Source organism: Schistocerca cancellata, unplaced genomic scaffold (genome assembly GCF_023864275.1).
Source record: "Schistocerca cancellata isolate TAMUIC-IGC-003103 unplaced genomic scaffold, iqSchCanc2.1 HiC_scaffold_871, whole genome shotgun sequence".
Classification (NCBI taxonomy): Eukaryota; Metazoa; Arthropoda; class Insecta; order Orthoptera; family Acrididae; genus Schistocerca; species Schistocerca cancellata.
This window is the reverse complement of record NW_026046881.1, coordinates 30,001-35,000: the sequence shown is the minus strand read 5'-3', so window position 1 is coordinate 35,000 and position 5,000 is coordinate 30,001. Positions and strand designations below refer to the sequence as shown.

Below are 5,000 nucleotides of genomic sequence, written 5' to 3'. Positions count from 1 at the left end.
GCTGACAGCACGAAGGATGTCACGCGACTAGTTAGCAGGCTAGAGTCTCGTTCGTTATCGGAATTAACCAGACAAATCGCTCCACCAACTAAGAACGGCCATGCACCACCACCCACCGAATCAAGAAAGAGCTATCAATCTGTCAATCCTTCCGGTGTCCGGGCCTGGTGAGGTTTCCCGTGTTGAGTCAAATTAAGCCGCAGGCTCCACTCCTGGTGGTGCCCTTCCGTCAATTCCTTTAAGTTTCAGCTTTGCAACCATACTTCCCCCGGAACCCAAAAGCTTTGGTTTCCCGGAGGCTGCCCGCCGAGTCATCGGAGGAACTGCGGCGGATCGCTGGCTGGCATCGTTTATGGTTAGAACTAGGGCGGTATCTGATCGCCTTCGAACCTCTAACTTTCGTTCTTGATTAATGAAAACATACTTGGCAAATGCTTTCGCTTCTGTTCGTCTTGCGACGATCCAAGAATTTCACCTCTAACGTCGCAATACGAATGCCCCCGCCTGTCCCTATTAATCATTACCTCGGGTTCCGAAAACCAACAAAATAGAACCGAGGTCCTATTCCATTATTCCATGCACACAGTATTCAGGCGGGCTTGCCTGCTTTAAGCACTCTAATTTGTTCAAAGTAAACGTGCCGGCCCACCCAGACACTCAATAAAGAGCACCTTGGTAGGATTTCAACGGGGTCCGCCTCGGGACGCACGAACACGCACGAGGCGGTCGCACGCCTTCGGCTCGCCCCACCGGCAGGACGTCCCACGATACATGCCAGTTAAACACCGACGGGCGGTGAACCAACAGCGTGGGACACAAATCCAACTACGAGCTTTTTAACCGCAACAACTTTAATATACGCTATTGGAGCTGGAATTACCGCGGCTGCTGGCACCAGACTTGCCCTCCAATAGATACTCGTTAAAGGATTTAAAGTGTACTCATTCCGATTACGGGGCCTCGGATGAGTCCCGTATCGTTATTTTTCGTCACTACCTCCCCGTGCCGGGAGTGGGTAATTTGCGCGCCTGCTGCCTTCCTTGGATGTGGTAGCCGTTTCTCAGGCTCCCTCTCCGGAATCGAACCCTGATTCCCCGTTACCCGTTACAACCATGGTAGGCGCAGAACCTACCATCGACAGTTGATAAGGCAGACATTTGAAAGATGCGTCGCCGGTACGAGGACCGTGCGATCAGCCCAAAGTTATTCAGAGTCACCAAGGCAAACGGACCGGACGAGCCGACCGATTGGTTTTGATCTAATAAAAGCGTCCCTTCCATCTCTGGTCGGGACTCTGTTTGCATGTATTAGCTCTAGAATTACCACAGTTATCCAAGTAACGTGGGTACGATCTAAGGAACCATAACTGATTTAATGAGCCATTCGCGGTTTCACCTTAATGCGGCTTGTACTGAGACATGCATGGCTTAATCTTTGAGACAAGCATATGACTACTGGCAGGATCAACCAGGGAGCTGCGTCAACTAGAGCTGAGCAGCCGGCCGCCCGGGAGTGTGTCCCGGGGGCCCGCGCGAACACGCAAGCGTCCGCTCAATTATTCTGCAAACAGGAGGAGGCTGAGCTCCCCTGCACAATACACCTCGAAACCCTCTCAGGTCCCGGCGGCGCGCAGCGCCGTCCTAAGTACTTGGTCGGGTTCGAGAGAGGCGCAATCGCCCGGAGTTAGGCGAGTAGACGCTTTAGGTGCGACCACCCGTGCTCCCAACTGAGCTTGCCGCTGCCGACAGAGGCCCGGGAGCGTGCTGTCGTGGCATTGCCGGCGGGAGACAACACGCGCCACCTACGGTGACCGGCAGCTCCAACGCCAGCGCCACAGAAGGGCAAAGGCCCCACGTGGGTGCCGAAGCGAACTCTCCCAGCACAGCGCACGTGCCAACACGTCTGCACAACTGCGATACAAACCACCAGCGAGAACCGCTGGGGCGACCGAGCAGCAGACGGCGTCGCGGCGCCGAGTGCCGGGCGGCGGCGCATCCTCAACGCACACAGTCCTCAATCGGACCAGCACACTGCAGATGTCCACCGCGCTTCGCACCGGGCCGGCGAGGACCCACTTTGGCTGCACGGCGCCGCGCGCAGGGTGCCCCGGCGCGCAGCTGCGCCGCCTGCCGCGTCCGTCGGCCGGCGCGCCTGCCACTGGGCGCCCCCACCAGCCGGCTGTAGCGCGTGCGCCCACGCACCGCGCGGCCAGCACGCCGGGCGGCCCCCCCTCACCGGCCGGGGACAGTCCCACCCACCCACAGCCGCGTATCGCTTCACACCCAGATCCACATTCACGTTCATTGGTGTGGTGGGTATCGCTGACACAACCGCGTCATAGCTGTACCGATCGTTGCCCTCACAGATGTACCTCCAGCAAGATCAACCGCACCACAACGGGTTACCAGTTGTTCATTTGCGTAACGTCACCAGTAAACGTACACGTCCACGTCCATCCCCGTTTGCAAAGTCAACTATTATTGCATGCCTGCCTGTCAGGTGTCAAGACACACTACATCCGCTCACATCCACGCAACAAAATGTGCCCGACTAGAGGGCACGTGGAAGGTGCCCCCGTACGTATGCGATGTCCATTGCGCGACGAACTGTCAACCAGCCTCTGTAGCATGTCGCAGATGTGGAACGCGGGACACCGTGCTATCACATTGTGTGAGAAGAGACTACTATGTCTGCATACACGCGCCACTACATGAACAGACGGCTCATGCTGATCGCCATCCACTGCGTCCATTACTCCCACACGTCTCTATGGCGTACCACACTGCAATACAGCTGTTATGGGGAGATGACACGTAGCTGTGTACACAACATTCTGAGCGGGTTGCGGTTGGACAACAATACATTAATGTAACGTGTCATATGCCATTTACAGAGCAGGTTAAGGCACAACGTGGGTTAGGTTAAGGCACAACGTGGGTTATGTTAAGGCACAACGTGGGTTATGTTAAGGCACAACGTGGGTTAGGTTAAGGCACAACGTGGGTTAGGTTAAGGCACAACGTGGGGTAGATTGCGGCACAACTTGGGGTAGATTGCGGCACAACTTGGGGTAGATTGCGGCACAACTTGGGGTAGATTGCGGCACAACTTGGGGTAGATTGCGGCACAACTTGGGGTAGATTGCGGTACAACTTGGGGTAGATTGCGGTACAACTTGGGGTAGATTGCGGTACAACTTGGGGTAGATTGCGGTACAACTTGGGGTAGATTGCGGTACAACTTGGGGTAGATTGCGGTACAACTTGGGGTAGATTGCGGTACAACTTGGGGTAGATTGCGGTACAACTTGGGGTAGATTGCGGTACAACTTGGGGTAGATTGCGGTACAACTTGGGGTAGATTGCGGTACAAATTGCATTACATTGCGGTGCAAATTGCGTTACATTGCGGTGCAAATTGCGTTAGGTTAAGGTGCAACACAGGTTAGGTTAAGGTGCAACACAGGTTAGGTTAAGGTGCAACACAGGTTAGGTTAAGGTGCAACAGAGGTTAGGTTAAGGCGACATAGGTTAGGTTAAGGTGCAAGATGGGTTAGGTTAAGGTGACATAGGTTAGGTTAAGGTGACATAGGTTAGGTTAAGGTGACATAGGTTAGGTTAAGGTGACATAGGTTAGGTTAAGGTGACATAGGTTAGGTTAAGGTGACATAGGTTAGGTTAAGGTGACATAGGTTAGGTTAAGGTACAAACTGGGTTGTGTTTTGGTACACATTGCGTTGTAGTACAGTACACGTTAGGTTTGGGTACGGTACACATTGTGGTATGGGATGGCGTGTTGGTGGGGGGGGGGGGCGGGGCGAGGTTCGTTCATATTGACCGTAGGAAGTGGATGCCCGAGGCAGCGTCAGTGTGTCAAAGGAGGTATGTCACGTTGGGATGCGCTTTTCGGTAGTGAGAGGGGGCGCGCCGTGTCCGAGGTTGCGGCAGACCTGTGTGTTTCATTCCTGCCAGTGTGTTTGTTCTGTAAGACGAGGCAGTGTGGTGATGTTGGGTGCACCCCTGTGTGGGACATGTGTGGGTGTTGGTGGCTTATCTGAGCAATTGTGGTTGTCGGACGAGTGGGATATTCTGTTTTATGATTGGACCTCGTGGCCTGGTTATCATAGTCTGGTTGGTGTACTGTGGCGGATAGGATGCACCGGACGTTGGTCCATGGTGGTGCTTAATTATTGCATCTGTGTCTGTTACAGGCAGAGAGTAGTGTGTGATAGAGTGTGTGGGTGACGTGTGGTTCCTTTTGTTTGCACAGACGTTCAGCATGTATAGGGGCATTTGCGTATTTGATCTATCTATGTGGGCCTGCATAGTTTACTGAGCAGTGCTGCGAGGTGACTGAACTACGAGCGACGTACTCATTTACAGCGGAATGGTTGCCTTCTACCAAAGATGGCGTATCGACTCTACGACAGCGTTGGCACCGCAGGAAGCGGTGTCGTAAAATGGCCCCCACACCGTCATCGTTGTGCGGGGTAGTGACCGTCTATATTGTGAGAGGAGTCCTGTTTGCCACTGGGCGTGGGGTCTCGCGTCCTGCGGTTCAGTGCCCCCAGGGAAGCGCGCGGACGTGGTGCTGCTGCTGCTGTAGCAAGCGAGCTACTTAGAGCATGTATAGGGACAGCGGGAATATGGCATATTGGATATAACTCTTCATGAAACGCATGATATAGGGGTGGATTGCACGTTACGAGTGCGGGAAGAGTCCGCCGTTCATCCGCTGGAGTTGCGATTTGGGCGGTTGGGGTGGGGCACTTGCGGGTGCGGGTGCGAGTGGAGTGGAGCGGAGCGATGATCGGTCGACGACTTCGTGCGGCGCAGGCACTGGCGTTGGGGCTCCTGTGGTGGACAGATGATGCAGGCTTTGTGGGTGGCGTCGGAAAATGGGCACTGTGGGCCCTAGCGATGTCGTCGTCGGCTTGTCGTCTCATAGATGGCAGTATCGTCGGTGCAGCAGGCCATGTTGCGGGAGACCTGCAGATGGCG

General features: G+C 54.7%; 1 non-coding gene across 1 annotated transcript in view; it reads right to left on the bottom strand.

Moving 5' to 3' along the window:
- Window positions 1-1,474, bottom strand: part of LOC126147804 (small subunit ribosomal RNA) — a 1,909-nt gene extending 435 nt beyond the window's left edge. Inside the window, exon 1 of the ribosomal RNA XR_007530341.1 lies at window positions 1-1,474. This exon is cut by the window's left edge and continues 435 nt beyond it. This is a non-coding gene — a ribosomal RNA (small subunit ribosomal RNA).
- Window positions 1,475-5,000: the final 3,526 nt, after the last annotated feature.